Source organism: Bombina bombina, chromosome 6 (genome assembly GCF_027579735.1).
Source record: "Bombina bombina isolate aBomBom1 chromosome 6, aBomBom1.pri, whole genome shotgun sequence".
In the NCBI taxonomy this organism is placed as follows: domain Eukaryota; kingdom Metazoa; phylum Chordata; class Amphibia; order Anura; family Bombinatoridae; genus Bombina; species Bombina bombina.
This window is the reverse complement of record NC_069504.1, coordinates 383823176-383840516: the sequence shown is the minus strand read 5'-3', so window position 1 is coordinate 383840516 and position 17341 is coordinate 383823176.

The window sequence follows — 17341 nt, the reverse complement described above, 5'->3', positions numbered from 1 at the left end:
AGATATCGAGTTGCAGGAATGGCTAGTAGCGTTTCAGACCACTAAACAATCCTCAATCTCAACTAGGGTACAAGAATCAAGCTATAAATTCTTATCAAGATGGTACCTGACCCCTGTCAGGTTAAAGCAAATATATAAACCACCTCAGGGAAGTGCTGGAGAGAATGTGGAAACGAAGGCACACTAACTCACATATGGTGGGAGTGCCCTGGCTTAGATAGGTTCTGGGCGGAGATACTTGAGTATGTACGAGTAGCAACAGGGAAATCTTTGCAGAATAATTCTAAGACCCTCTTATTTCTTTCGTTACCCAACCTCGATAGTAAGGCTGCGAAATCCCTTAGGTTAGTCATGTTACATCCCCAAACATTGGAAGAACAAGGTAGCACTATCGGTTGAGGAATGGAAAAAGCAGGTAGACACATTACTACATTTGGAAAAGTACCATCACATGCAGAATAACTCATTAGAAACTCACAAGATAATGCTGATGCAGTGGAAGGAGTGTCAAGAATCTTACAGACCAAGGGATTAATAAATGCACACTACAACATCACAGAGGTTAGAACACAAGATATGTTGGTGAGAAAAGATAATAAAGGGAAGGATATAATAGATTTCCTCGGGCAAAGTTGAAACCTCCCAATAGCTAATAACTATACTAACCATACATAGCCATGCACTTGGTATTGTAATTAGTTTTATGTTAATAATGTTGCAAATTATAATATTTGATATGATATCAGTTAACTGAGAATGTATAGCTCCGAATTGCCTTATGAACATTGTAAGAAACAGGCAATATGGATGGACACTTGTCAATAATGTTATGGTGAACAGTTGAATATAAAGTTAGAATCAGTAACACAGAAATTAAAAGCAAATGTTGATGATAACTTGACAGATTTATTTTGAAGGAAGGGAGGAGAGGGATTGTCTCCCTCCCAACCTGAAAGAGCATATTGTATACTTGATGATTTCCTAAATAAAGTTTATTTGAAACTTTAAAAAAAAAAAAAAGTGGCTTTATAGAATTCCATCAAGGAAATGTAAGCATTCCTATAGAATTTCACCAACCCAGAGAGCTATAGAGAAACGTCCCCAAAGCCTTTTGTTAGGAAATGTACACTCAGAGTGAGAAAGATAGAGGATTAATTTGGATGCACAAATTATTAAAGTGATGGTAAACTTTAGCTATTCAAATACCATATATGTAATCTTTGCCATTAAAAAAGTATGTCTATCTTTTTTTTATCTATCCATAAAAAGGGTTATATCCATGCCTATAGTAATGCTTCTATTACAATGTTATACCGGCCCACTGGGATAAACTTTATTTTTTATGACAATTCCAATGAATATCCAATCAGTGTGTGGGTCATATGACATTCTTGAAGTCCAGCCCTTTTGAAAGCCCTAAGGAAGCATAAGTAGAGAGTGGGTGGTACTGCTCTCTATGTAACCGCCCAGCCAAAAGAGGAAATGAAGGTGGGCAGAGGAACAGGAGACACCAAGTAGGATTATAAATCTTTAATTATAAAATATATATACACTTTTTAAAAAAATATTTATGCAGGGTTTGTGTGTACATTAAAATAGTTTTCATTGCAACATTCTTAAAGTCTGAAATTTACCATCGCTTTAAAGTGCCATAAAACAGGTTAAGATCTGTGCATATCCTAAAAGGGCTAATTAATTTAAAATAGTTTGATTAAAAAAAAAAAAAAAAATTGCTGGCAAGTATTTTAAAATAATTTTCAAAAATAAGCAAAATTAATTACATAGCTTAGCTGCCTGGAGCAGCTAACACCATCCCTCAGTTATCAGTGTTTAGACACAGGCATTGTATTTCAACTGAGTTCACAGCTTCTAAGCATGCTCCAGCAGATAACGCCTATGCATTTTTGTATTATACCAAAAGCAACAATAGATATTAATACAGCCATAAAAGGAATTGTGTGGGGTGGGGGGGGAGTTAGAGCTTTACAATTCAGAAACTAAAAAGAAAGGGTTAATGGCGAGGCACGGCAGTATAAATTTGCAGGTAAAGCAATTAAAGTACACATTATAATATTTTGTCTCTATCTCAACTTGTTTTATGTCCCTTTAAGTTTATGATAGTTTAAATCTTTAACATTTCTTAAAGAAAAAAATCCCTGGACTGGACGGGCATTTAGGATGTTGAGGTTCATGGTTTTGTTAATAGATAAAAAACAACCATGCCCTCAAACTGCTCACAATCTGTAAGAGAGACATAAGGACTTGTAAGTATTTACAGGATGAGTGGGCTGTATGGATATACAGTACCTGCTTTGTGTATATGAAGTCATTATGGATGACAGACTGGAACACTATGACCAAATGAGCAATAACACACTGGCTTAGCATGAATCTATATTTTTGTCTTGTAGATATTCTCAGACAACGATAGTATAGTCAGCTGATTGTCCTGACCTGGGAACACAGAAACATACCCGCCTAAAGTGGCAGACGAATACACATCTCTTCATATAAAACCCCTAAAGAGGCAGAGGGAGACCCATCTCTTCACCTCTAAGCCACAATTCCATGGCAACAGGTGTCTTAATTGTACACTGTTTAGTAAAATCTGGTTTGTTTAAATATAGTCAAACAAGTAAACCACACATTATCTTTGATAAAGCACAGTTTGCTGTGGGAAACACGTCAGGGGTCTAACAATGGTGCTCCTGCTGGAGTATTAAAGGGACAGTCAAGTCCAAAAAAACTTTCATGATTTAAATAGGGCATTAAATTTTAAACAACTTCCCAATTTACTTTTATCACCAATTTTGCTTTGTTCTCTTGGTATTCTTAGTTCAAAGCTAAACGTAGGAGGTTCATATGCTAATTTATTAGACCTTGAAGACTGAATGCATTTTGGCCACTAGAGGGCATTAGTTCATGTGTTTCATATAGATAACATTGAGCTCTTGCACGTGAAGTGACCTAGGAGTGAGCACTGATTGGCTAAACTGCATGTCTGTCAAAAGGACTGTAATAAGGGGGCAGTCAGCAGAAGCTTAGATACAAGGTAATTACAGAGGTAAAATGTGTATTATTATAACTGTGTTGGTTATGCAAAACTGGGGTATTGGTAATAAAGGGATTATCTTTCTTTTTAAAGAACAAAAATTCTGGTGTTGACTGTCCCTTTAACTTCTAACCAATGTATCGATTAACTTCTTTTTTAATTATTACTCCCTCTTCAGTATTTTTTAATTACTCTGTGATGGAGGTTATGCCTGCCTCTATTGGTGACAACTGTTTCTCTCTTCACTATGGATTGATGTATACATTTACCTACCTATATGGTTAGATTATGCAGTTATAGTCAGTACCTATTGAAAGATGGGCAGTGGGGGCGAAGACTTGGGAAACATACAGTAAGTTTTTGGTTGAAGTGTGCACGCACAGAAGGTCACTTGCATGTTACACAATGGCCTGGATATACTGGTGTGGAAATGTATGCTCCTTAATAGTTCCAGTGATGTCACTACACTTAGGTTGACCAATGCAGGTTGCTCACATAGCAAAGTCCAGCAGCACTAGATGTTTTCATAAAATACCTTTATTCCTCATGATGGGATCATGCCATATACAGTATATGGCATGACCCTACATGAGGAATAAAGATCTTTATTGAAAACATTCAGTGCTGCTGGACTTTGCTATATGTGTGATGCTGTAGAAAGGTTTGGATGTAACCCTTTGTCAGCTTGCACAGAGAGGTGCTGTACCTCATTATCAGCTTTTGTAAATCAATGCAGGTTCCTCTGCAGCACACACTCACTTATCTTTAAGTTCAGATAGGCATTATGCTTGGTCATTGGATTGCCTGTTTCTAGCCAGTTCGCTGTTACAATTTCCCTATTTTGCCTGATTAACCTCCTAGCCTGAGACCCCTATGCCCGTTTACTGGCACTTATACCGGTTGCCTATTTTTAAACCTCGATTTGATGCTGATGCATAGACTGTCTACTTGACTCTCTACCTTCTGCTTGTCATGTACTTTGCTTTAGAACCTACTGATTTTCTAATGCTGACCTCCAGCTTTTCTACTGACCATTGCACTTTACTTTATTACAGATTGATCCCTTGTTTGTCTGTTGGAATCTGTACCTGATGTCTTTCTTTTACCTGGCTTTTATGCTAATTGACATCTTGGCTGTCTACTGGACTCCTATACCTGTTGTAAGGAGTTTTGAAGCTGACCCTTGATCTGTCTTCAGTATCATTTTCTATTTGACAAATGTATCCTCCATTGAGTTCCTACTGCTAGAATATCTATTGTTATTCTGATAGAAATCTAAATAATTTAAAGGGACACTGTACACAAAGGGCCAGATTATGAGTGGAGCACAAAACTGCACTTTCACAAGCGCAATATTTGTGCTTCACTCGTAATACCAGTGCATGCAAATGTGCGCTGGTATTATAAGTTGAGTTAAAAAAGGATAACAAGGAGTGACCAGCGCCAGAAAAATTGTTACACAGACTATAACTAGAGACTAGGGATCTCTCAAAAAACCCTCGGCTAGATTACGAGTTTGGCGTTAGTCTTAAAAAGGTCCCAATGCTGCTTTCTAATGCCCGCTGGTATTACGAGTCTTGCAGGTACAGGTGTACCACTCACTTTTTTGGCCAGACTTGGAAATACCGCAAATCCACTTACGTCAATTGCGTATCCTATTTTTTCAATGGGACTTGCATAGTGCCGGTATTACGAGTCTGCCAAAAATTGAGCGGTACACCCTCCCCTGTCAACACTGGTACCGCATTTTAAAGTCAGTAGTTAAGAGTTTTACACTACAACGCCGTAGCATAAAACTCAACTAAAGTGCTAAAAAGTACACTAACACACATAAACTACCTATTAAACCCTAAACCGAGGCCCCCCCCACATCGCAAACACTAAAATTAATTTTTTAACCCCTAATCTGCCGAACCAGACATCGCCGCCACTATAATAAATAAATTAACCCCTAAACCGCCGCACTCCCGCATCGCAAACACTAAAGTTAAATATTATTAACCCCTAATCTGCTGTCCCTAACATCACCGCCACTATATTAAAGTTATTAACCCCTAAATCTAAGTCTATCCCTAACCCTAACACCCCTTAACTTAAATATAATTTCAAAAAATCTAAATAAAATTACTATTATTACCTAAATAATTCCTATTTAAAAACGAAATACTTACCTATAAAATAAACCCTAAGCTAGCTACAATATAACTAACAGTTACATTGTATCTAGCTTAGGGTTTATTTTTATTTTACAGGCAAGTTTGTATTTATTTTAACTAGGTAGAATAGTTATTAAATAGTTATTAGTTAAAATAAAGACAAATTTACCTGTAAAATAAAACCTAACCTAGGTTACAATTACACCACTACACTATAATTAAATTAATTCCCTAAATTAAATACAATTAAATACAAATAAATAAAATTATCTAAAGTACAAAAAAAACTAATTACACCTAATCTAATCCCCCTAACAAAATAAAAAAGCCCCCCAAAATAAAAAAAACGTCCAATATGGCGTCCCTCCAATTCCAATTGGCAATGCCCCGCAAAAGACCCTTTTAAGGGCTATTTGTAATTTAGTGTAGGGTAGGGCTTTTTATTTTGGGGGGGGGGGTTATTTTGTTAGGGGGATTAGATTTGGTGTAATTAGTTTAAAAATCTTGTAATTTGTTTATTATTTTCTGTAATTTAGTGTTTGTTTTTTTTATACTTTAGATATTTTTATTTATTTGTATTTAATTGTATTTAATTTAGGGAATTAATTTAATTATAGTGTAGTGTTAGGTGTAATTGTAACTTAGGTTAGGTTTTATTTTACAGGTAAATTTGTCTTTATTTTAACTAGATAGTTATTAAATAGCCTAATATCCTTTAAGAGATCCCTCTCTACATATCTCAAAACAGAATGTGCCTGTCATGATTGATTAAATATGTCCTACCAGTTCTATGTTAAATGTTTGCATATATTGTGTATTATTATTGTTTTTGTATTTTATTGTACACTATTGAATCAATGCAATGTTTTGTGGTCCCAGGACATACTTGAAAACGAGAGAAATCTCAATGTATCCTTCCTGGTAAAATATTTTAAAAAATAAATACAAACTTGCCTGTAAAATAAAAATAAACCCTAAGCTAGATAAAATGTAACTATTAGTAATTTTATTTAGATTTATTTAAATTGTATTTAAGTTAGGGGGTGTTAGAGTTAGACTTAGATTTACGGGTTAATAACTTTAATATAGTGGCGGCGATGTTGGGGGCGGCAGATTAGGGGTTAAGAAGTGTAGGTAGGTTGGGGCGGCAGATTAGGGGTTAATCAATATAATGTAGGTGCCGGCGATGTAGGGGGCAGCAGATTAGGGGTTCATAAGTATAATGTAGGTGGCGGCGGTGTCCAGAGCGGCAGATTAGGGGTTAATCAATATAATGTAGGTGTCGGCGATGTCGGGGGCATCAGATTAGGGGTTAAAAAGTGTAAGATTAGGGGTGTTTAGACTCGGGTTCATGTTAGGGTGTTAGGTGTAGACATATATGTATTTTCCCCATAGGAATCAATGGGGCTGCGTTAGGAGCTAAACGCTGCTTTTTTGCAGGTGTTAGTTTTTTTTTTTCAGCCGGCTCTCCCCCATTGATTCCTATCCGTACTCACAGTTCAAACTGCTAATGTCAAAACACAGACCGTTCTTGTATGACTGTGTAGGGACATCACAATAACTTTCGGTCTCTGTCAAAACACCCTATCGGGTATATATTTGGGAAATATAATTCGGGAAACAGGCGAAACACGATGGCTACAGGTAATTACTCTGTACGATGGAATCGTATACAACAAATCAGGACCCGCAGAGTCTTCCGTATCGGCAGTTTACCACGCCACTTCCCAGAGTTTAATTGCCATGTTTCAAAGTAACAGGTGTGCTTCACTACGGAAGCTTACTTGAGCAACGTGTTTCAAAATTAGTTCTTTCTCAAGCTCATAACGAAGCACTGTGTGTGTTTCCTTTTAAACCCATCCAGTTAATTCTAATGGATGGTTAGTGGCAAGAAACTTTTAAAGGGACATATCAGAAAAAAGGGCCATTATATCAAATATTAGAAAAATAGCGTTATAACCTAGTACCTAATATAAGGCTAGAATTAATCAATATCGCTGCATAACTATATAATACAAATCAGTCTACAATTAACATTGTTAAGATCAATAATAAAATATAAGAAAGTATAAAAAATACAATCATATAAATTACAACACAGTTTTATCCAGTACCTTCAAAGTAAATGTCAGCAAAAAACATTTATAAAAATGTTTAATGGACAATTAGACTAGAACAATGTATTTAATTAAATATATTTAAGAAAATATATACAGATGGTCAGAATGTCAAAAAATGTCAAAAAGTACTTTCGTATGTTTATCTCTATAATGGAATAGTCTCAAAATATGTATGGGTATTATAATTAGTTAAAACTATACTACTTCCTATATTAAAGTGGAATAGGTAAATCATAGGAAGCAACCCAAATCAAACTCTAAATTAAAACCATTTAGGGTTAGGGTTCTTAACTCAAAAATCCATTTTGCTTCTAATTTTAAAAGCTCTTTTTGGACATTACAACCTCTCCTATTGGGTTTCACTTGGTCTATCACACTATATGTGAGATGCTTACTGTTACCATTATTACATTTCTTAAAATGTTTGGGGATGGGAAGTTCCTTATTTCTGTCAAGATCCATATTCTCAATCGAAATGATATGTTCTCTAATCCCATCCTTAACAGGTCTCGTCGATTCTCCTTCATATTGTAACCCACATAAACACTCAAGAAGATAGACCACATTGGAGTCTGAACATCTATATACATTATTTATTCTAAAATTCTTTTTTGTTACTCCTGATTTAAATGATTTACTTTTTTCTAATGTTTACAGGCCTTGCAACTATGACATGGGAATAAACCTGTTATTGTATTTCCTCTCAGATCTCTGTCTTTATTTATATGGTGGGTTTCCCTTTTTATGTCAGTGGGGGCTAGGTTGGTTTTTATATTTCTATATTTTCTGTATACTATATTCGGATACCGTGGAATAAATGGACCAAGCGTATCATCTAATTTCAGAATGTGCCAATTTTTTAAAAAATAAATAAAAATAAAAACATAATTTATGTAAGAATTTACCTGATAAATTCATTTCTTTCATATTGGCAAGAGTCCATGAGCTAGTGACGTATGGGATATACAATCCTACCAAGAGGGGCAAAGTTTCCCAAACCTCAAAATGCCTATAAATACACCCCTCACCACACCCACAATTCAGTTTAACGAATAGTCAAGTAGTGGGGTGATAAAGAAAGGAGTAAAAAGCATCAACAAAGGAATTTGGAAATAATTGTGCTTTATACAAAAAAATCATAACCACCATAAAAAGGGTGGGCCTCATAGACTCTTGCCAATATGAAAGAAATGAATTTATGAGGTAAATTCTTACATAAATTATGTTTTCTTTCATGTAATTGGCAAGAGTCCATGAGCTAATGACGTATGGGATAGCAAATACCAAGATGTGGAACTATACGCAAGAGTCACTAGAGAGGGAGGGACAAAATTAATCCACAACCCAAAATATAAGTTTATTCTCATAAATGAAAAGAAAAACTTAAAAACATAAGCAGAAGAACTTTTCTACCAAAAACTGCTTCTGAAGAAGCAAATACATCAAAACGGTAGAATTTAGTAAATGTATGCAAAGACGACCAAGTTGCTGCTTTGCAAATCTGATCAACTGAAGCTTCATTCTTAAAAGCCCATGGGGGGCGTGTCCGGGCAGCGGCCATCTTTGATCGCAATATTTGAGGCTGCTGAGGAGATTCTATTAATCCGCCGATTAACTAGAGGACTTTATAGCATATCTGCATAAAACTTATGTATGAAGAACGCTGATGCTCCACTGAATCTATTGATCCTAGGATCACTGTAAGTGTGACCCTCCAGCCCAAATCTGGACCGTTGTAACTTCAGGCGGCGGCCTACCACAAAGATATCAACACCCCCCCCCGGTAACCCGGGTTAGGCAACCACTAATTGGCTGCACTAGTCGCTCTTGGACCCTACAAAACACAGTAAGAAAGACAGCACCTACTATGTCGTACCTACAAGCTGATCTCTACACACTCCTGGAGGAACACTTCCGTGGGCTGCTCCGGTTGGTAGAGAACTGTTTCCAGACATGTGGGACTACAAATGGTGATCGGACTCCCAGCTTAGATGGACTCGCAACTGAACTGGAAGCAGCTCAGGGGAGAGAGTCGCTCCATGAGGCTCTTGCAATGGAGTCCTTCCCTGATTTGGATGACGCAGACTTTGCTCTGCAGCTGGATCAACAACGCCTCAGTGGACCTATGTATAGAGAAGCTACCTTGTCGAGGGGCTATGCAAGGTCAGACAACCTGGATGGAGGCCACAATCCGCATCGAGTTTGCTGTGCACTGAGACCGGCCTCAGAATTGCAAGTAATGTACCAGCCGGCAGTTTGTTTCTCACGCGAGGGGTTACCCGACCCTCCTAATCAAGCAGAGAGCCATGAGAGGAGGAATATCCCTTCGCTGTCAAATCTAAATACAAGCATAACAAGACTTTCCTCACATGTGTCAGATGAGGCGGAAAATTCTGCTACTATAGTCCTCATTTTAATGTATGTCCCTTTCATCGCACGCAAGAGACTTCCCTCTAGGGACTCAGATTCAGCATATTTAACACAGCGCACCTCATGTACTGGAGTGGGCTAAGGGACTCCCTTTGTTTGCATGTGAGGGTACCTGGGGTCATCAGCTGCTAGAGGAATATCATTTACGGCTCTTCTGGATCTGGTGATTTGTATACTCAGGACTCTGTGCTCTAACAAGTGTCCCTCAAGAGGAGTGACACGGAGTAGGTTAAGGAAGGTATGAGAAATGGGACTAGTGGCTATGGCTTATGGCTGGCGATTCTGAGCCAGAGAGAAAACAGCTGTGAGCTTTGGTTATCGTCTCCACCATTGCTAGAATAGGGTGTGAAGTAAGCAACGAACTATTGTACCGATGAGGACTTTATGTCTTAGATTTCAATGATAGCTATGGTCTGCTTATAGCTACCTGCCATGCTAGTTTCTTCATTTCTAGTAAATATGCCTATTAGTTCTAGTGATGCAACCTATTTTATGTCACTCTAATGCTCTTTTAATATGCTGTTATTTAAGTACACATGCTACCTGCTGCCAGTATACCTTAAGTTAAACCTGTTCTGCTCAATAGACTTACCTTTGAGGTAGTTTTAACTATGTGGTGTTGCAGGACATATGCTAAGTTAACAACGTGTTCTGGGGCTGCCTCCTCATGAAGCTTAGCTTCACATACTTTTATAACAATTTGGGGTGCCATTATGATTCTACTGGAGGGATACCTTAAGCTCCATTTACACAATGTTTTCAACTTTCTGTATTTAATGGCTGCATGTCTTAAGTTCATTTTTCATTTGCTGTCTCACTGTTTGAGTTACACAGTTCTTAGAATCTAGTTAAAAGTTACTAATAATATCCTAGAGTCTCTTGTATCCTGATATTGGTTTTGGATGCAGCTTGTGCCTTGACCAAGCAATTATTCTCCTCAATTTCTAATATAGAGCTCCCATTTATTAATTTATAGTTTTTGAAACATTTCTAACTTTAAGTTCATATTCCACTCGCTAAGAGGTCTTAGTTGGGATCCAAGAGAGGCTTCGTTTGTTATTTTGTTTTTTCCCCTACAGCTCCCCACTCTGCTTAAATTCTTCTCTAAGGATCCCAAGAGAGGTTCCCTAGTTGCCATTGTGGGATTTCATTTTAATTGATTATAAGTTAAGGGGGCATATCTTAGTTAAAACTCTGAGGTTAATTTTACATTGTCTATTTGGGTGATTTTTGGGACATTACTTTTCTGATTTATAGCTTGTGTATCTTGGAAATGTATTATTATTTGCCTGTACCATTTATTTTCAACCTCAATAAAAATACTTTAAAAAAAAAAAAAAAAAAGCCCATGAAGTGGAGACTGATCTAGTAGAATGAGCTGTAATTCTCTGAGGCGGGACTTGACCCGACTCCAAATAAGCTTGATAAATCAAAAGCTTTAACCACAAAGCCAAGGAAACAGCAGAAGCCTTCTGACCTTTCCTAGAACTAGAGAAGATAACAAATAGGCTAAAAATCTTCCTGAAATCTTTAGTAGCTTCAACATAATATTTCAAAGCTCTTATAACATCCAAAGAATGTAAGGATCTCTCCAAAAAATTCTTAGGATTAGGACGCAAGGAAGGGACAACAATTTCTCTATTAATGTTGTTAGAATTCATAACCTTAGGTAAGAATTTAAATGAAGTCCTCAAAACCGCCTTATCCTGATGAAAAATCAGAAAAGGAGATTCACAAGAAAGAGCAGATAATTCAGAATCTCTTCTAGCAGAAGAGATGTCCAAAAGGAACAATACTTTCCAAGAAAGTAGTTTAATGTCCAAAGAACACATAGGCTCAAAAGGAGGAGACTGTAAGGCCTTCAAAACCAAATTAAGACTCCAAGGAGGAGAGATTGATATAATAACAGGCTTGATACGAACCAAAGCCTGTACAAAACAGTGAATATCAGGAAGCTTAGCAATCTTTCTGTGAAATAAAACAGAAAGAGCAGAGATTTGTCCCTTCAAGGAACTTGCAGACAAACCCTTATCCAAACCATCCTGAAGAATCTGTAAAATTCTAGGAATTCTGAAAGAATGCCAAGAGAATTTATGAGAACACCATGAAATATGTCTTTCAAACTCTATAATAAATCTTTCTAGAAACAGATTTACGAACCTGTAACATAGTATTAATCACTGAGTCAGAGAAACCTCTATGACTAAGCACTAGGCGTTCAATTTCCATACCTTCAAATTTAATGATTTGAGATCCTGATGGAAAAATGGACCTTGAGACAGAAGGTCCGGCCTTAATGGAAGTAGCCAAGGTTGGCAACTGGACATCCGAACAAGATCTGCATACCAAAACCTGTGAGGCCATGCTGGAGCCACCAACAACAGAAACAATTGCTCCATGATGATTTTGGAGATCACTCTTGGAAGAAGAACTAGAGGCGGGAAAATATAAGCAGGTTGATAACACCAAGGAAGTGTCAACGCATTCACTGCTTCCGCCTGAGGATCCCTGTACCTGGACAGGTACCTTGGAAGTTTCTTGTTTAGATGAGAAGCCATCAGATATATTTCTGGAAGACCCCACATCTGAACAACCTGAGAAAACACATCTGGATGGAGGGACCACTCCCCCGGATGTAAAGTCTGACGGGTGAGATAATTATTCGCCTCCCAATTGTCTATACCTGGAATATGAACAGCAGAAATTAGACAGGAGCTGGATTCCACCCAAGCAAGTATCCGACATACTTCTTTCATAGCTTGGGAACTGTGAGTCCCACCCTGATGATTGACATATGCCACAGTTGTGATATTGTCTGTCTGAAAACAAATGAACGGTTATCTCTTCAACAGAGGCCAAATCTGAAGAGCCCTAAAAATCCCATGGAGTTCCAAAATATTCATTGGTAATCTCGCCTCTTGAGATTTCCAAACCCCTTGTGCTGTCAGAGATCCCCAAACAGCTCCCCAACCTGAAAGACTCGCATCTGTTTTTCGGTTTTTAGATTTCTACATTTTCTGTATACTATATTCGGATACAGTGGAATAAATGGACCAAGCGTCTCATCTAGTTTGAGAATGTGCCAATGTTTTTTTTTTTTCTTAAAAATAAAAATTTGTTTCTTACTATCGTCATTATTTTGGGTTATAAACGGAACCCTAATTTCACCTTTATCCACAGTCTCTGAATTCCTTTTTGTCTTTGGGACAAGTAGGTCTCCCCTATTTAGCTGAAATGCTTCATCCCTTGCTATTTTGATTAGATCTAACTCATATCCTTTATTCAAAAATTTACTCAATAGAACTTGATTGTTTCGAGAAAGTCTTGGTCAGTCATGCAATTTTTTCTAATATGCATGAATTGGCTTTTTGGAATATTCTTTTTCCATTTATCTAAAAGGCAACTTTCTGCATGTATATACCCATTGGCATCCACTAGTTTAAAAAATGATTTGGTCATAATTTTAGCATCTGTAATATCTATTTGCAGATGCAAAAAAATGATGCTTTTGTTACTTATTTCATAGGTACATTTTAGATTTTTTTAATTTATATTCATTCTTGAGAAGAACCATTCTAGTTATCTAGATTGTACGTTCCCACAGGAATAGGGCCCTCAATTCCCCCTGTATCCCATGAGCAGCGTTGCGGAATCTGTTGGCGCTTTATAAATAAAGAATAATAATAATAATATTCCTTACTTCCTCTCCATATAATTAGAATATCATCTATATAACGTTTATAGGAGACCAGATTTGCCCCCAAGTCAGAAGAGTCATGGAAAAATAATTCCCACAGACCCATAAAAAGATTTGCATAACTAGGGGCAAATCTGGTCCCCATAGGCGTACCACATTGTTGTAGATAAAACTTGCCATTAAAGTTAAAATAATTATGAGACAGAATAAATCTGATGCTATCAATTATGAAAAGTTTTTGTTCACTCAACAAACTATAATCCTTATTTAAATAAAAATGTATGGCTTCAATCCCAAGATCATGTTGGATACACGTGTATAGTGCCGAAACTTCACACGTAGCTAGCAGAAAGTTATCTTCCCACTGTATACTCTCTAAAATCCGCAGAACATTGGTAGAGTCCTTTAGATAAGATGGCAGGGCTTTTACATAGTTGTGTAAAAATAAATCAATATACTCAGACAGATTGGCAGTAATAGAATCGATCCCGGAGACTATTGGTCTTCCAGTGGGATCCGTCACACTCTTGTGGATTTTAGGTAGGCAATATAGGAGGGGAATTCTGGGGTTCTTAGGAAGTAGATATCCACTCTCTTTATCATTTAGTATACCAAGCTCTCTGGCTTTATTTGTAAAAATAGTTAGTTCATTTAAAAAGTCACCGGTCTTATTTTTCGTTAAACATCTATAGGTTTCTTTATCATCTAGGAATTGATTACACATCTTTATATAGTCATCCTTATTCATCAACACTATCCCACCCCCCTTGTCCGTAGGCTTGACCACCACCATATTATTAGCAATTTCAAACTCAGATTGCCCAAATATCGCCTCTATTCGGATTCATATTGGGACTATTAGTGTATAGATCCATTTGGACTATTAACACGGTTTTGATTTTATATGCTACATTTATATGCTACATTTTTTATATGCTTCTTTTTTATATGTTGCACTTTCATCTCACACTTTAACTGTTTATTTTTTTAAACGTTTGACACATTGTTAGACTGTATTATTTGATATAAGATCGACCTTAAGTGTGTTATATATATATATTTTATTATTAAAATATTACCAAATGTACTATATGTAACCAGCACCTTCAGTACTAAGATACTCATTAAATTACTTATAGGATTTTAGATAATCCATTTCACCTAAGTTCCTTAGTTTATTGCTCATATTAAGTTCTTTAGTTTATTGCTCCTTTAACTCCTGCGGTTAATCTTCTGCATTTGTCTTCTTGAGCAGTTAACAAATTACATTATATTTCACATTACCTTAATCACCTATTCATATATGTTACACTTTAGCTAATATTAGCGCTAACTAGACATTTTAGTTTTTTTACTATTGTAAGTTGAGTGCAATGTCCCTTTAATGGCTGCATTATATCCTAGCTGGCTTGAGTGCAATAAGGGGAGAAACTATATGAATAGGTTTGTACCTGGAAGTGTTCAGGGAAGTGCGATTGCACTTGGATACATAACCATTAAAAGGATAAAAAAAAGCCCCACTAAATGGCCTCCTTTGACTTCAGGGTCTCAGGAATCTGTTTGTGTTGAAATAAAATGATGTACCGTAAGCAATATTTTAATACTAAATTTGTTTCCATTTTTTCTTATATTCAGGTCAATAAAATATAGATAATGATGTGTTTGATAAATTAAACAGACATTCTAATGCACAAATGTGTTACAGCATGAAATGTTTGCACTAGTTAGACTAATGAGCTAACTACAAAGGTAAAGCACTTCTCAGGACCTGCATGTTTTTCAGCTCACAAGTAAGGCACAGCTGGCTATTGGCAGCTATGTGCAACTGCTGCTCCTAATTCACTGGCCAACACCTTTGCTAAGGTTAAACATAGTTATCTAGGCATTTATGCAAAAAAAAGGAAATTTATGCTTACCCGATAAATTTATTTCTTCTACGATATGCCGAGTCCATGGGTTTCAGCCTTACTTGTGGGATTTAACCTCCTGCTATTAGGAAGTGGCAAAGAGCACCACAGCAGAGCTGTTACATAGCTCCTCCCCTAACTCCTCCCCCCAGTCATTCGACTGAAGGTATAGGAAGAGAAAGGAAAAGCTAAAAGGTGCAGAGGTGACTGAAGTTTTGAAAAAATAAATAAATCCTGTCTTAAAATGACAGGGCGGGCCGTGGACTCGGCATATCGTAAAAGAAATCAATTTATCAGGTAAGCATAAATTTCCTTTTCTTTTACAAGATATGCCGAGCCCACGGGTTTCATCCTTACTTGTGGGATACCAATACCAAAGCTTTAGGACACGGATGAAAGGGACAAGACCTAACCTAAACGGAAGGCACCACTGCTTGAAGAACCTTTCTCCCAAAAATAGCCTTGGAAGAAGCAAAAGTATCAAATTTGTAAAATTTGGAAAAAGTATGAAAGGAGGACAAAGTCGCAGCCTTACAAATCTGTTCAACAGAAGCATCGTTTTTGAATGCCCATGTGGAAGCCACAGCTCTAGTAGAATGAGCCGTAATTTTTTCAGGAGGCTGCTGTCTAGCAGTCTCATATGCCAGGCGGATGATGCTTTTCAGCCAAAAAGAGAGAAAGATAGCCGTAGCTTTTTGACCTCTAAACTTTCCAGAATAAACAACAAAAAGAGAGGATGTTTGTCTGAAATCCTTGGTCGCTTGTAAGTAAAACTTCAAAGCACGAACCACGTCCAAGTTATGTAATAAACGTTCCTTCTTAGAAGAAGGATTAGGACACAAGGAAGGAACAATAATTTCCTGATTAATATTCTTATTTGAAAGAACCTTAGGAAGGAATCCAGGTTTAGTACGCAAAACCACCTTATCAGAGTGGAATACAAGATAAGGCGAATCACATTGTAAAGCAGAAAGCTCAGAAACTCTTTGAGCAGAAGAGATAGCAACAAAAAATAAAACCTTCCAAGATAACAGCTTAATATCTATGGAATGCATGGGTTCAAACGGAACCCCTTGAAGAACATTAAGAACTAAATTCAGACTCCATGGTGGAGCAACAGGTTTAAACACAGGCTTGATTCTGATTAAAGCCTGACAAAAAGACTGAACGTCTGGGACATCCGCCATGCGCTTGTGTAATAAAATTGACAAAGCAGAAATGTGTCTTTTTTTAAAGAACTAGCAGATAATCCTTTCTCCAATCCTTCTTGGAGAAAGGACAAGATCCTAGGAATCCTAATCTTACTCCATGAGTAACCCTTGGATTCACACCAATGAAGATATTTACGCCATATCTTATGGTAAATATTTCTAGTGACAGGCTTGCGTGCCTGAATCAGAGTATCAATGACCGACTCAGAGAATCCCCGCTTAGATAAGATCAAGCGTTCAATCTCCAGGCAGTCAGCTGCAGAGAATTTAGATTTGGATGTTGGAACGGACCTTGAATGAGAAGGTCCTGTCTCAATGGCAGTTTCCACGGAGGCAGAGACGACAGGTCCATTAGATCCACATACCAAGTCTTGTGTGACCACGCAGGCGCTATTAGAATTACAGAAGCTCTCTCCTGTTTGATTCTTGCAATCACACGAGGCAGGAGAGGAAATGGTGGAAACACATAAGCCAGGTTGAACGACTAAGGTACTGCTAGAGCATCTATCAGTACAGCCTGGGGATCCCTTGACCTGGACCCATAGCGTGGAAGTTTGGCATTCTGTCGAGATGCCATCAGATCTAATTCCGGTGTGCCCATTGATGAATCAATGATGCAAACACCTCCGGATGGAGTTCCCACTCCCCCGGATGAAAAGTCTGAAAACTTAGAAAATCTGCCTCCCAGTTCTCTACTCCTGGAATATAGATTGCTGATAGATGGCAAGAGTGAATCTCTGCCCATCGGATTATCCTTGATACCTCTAT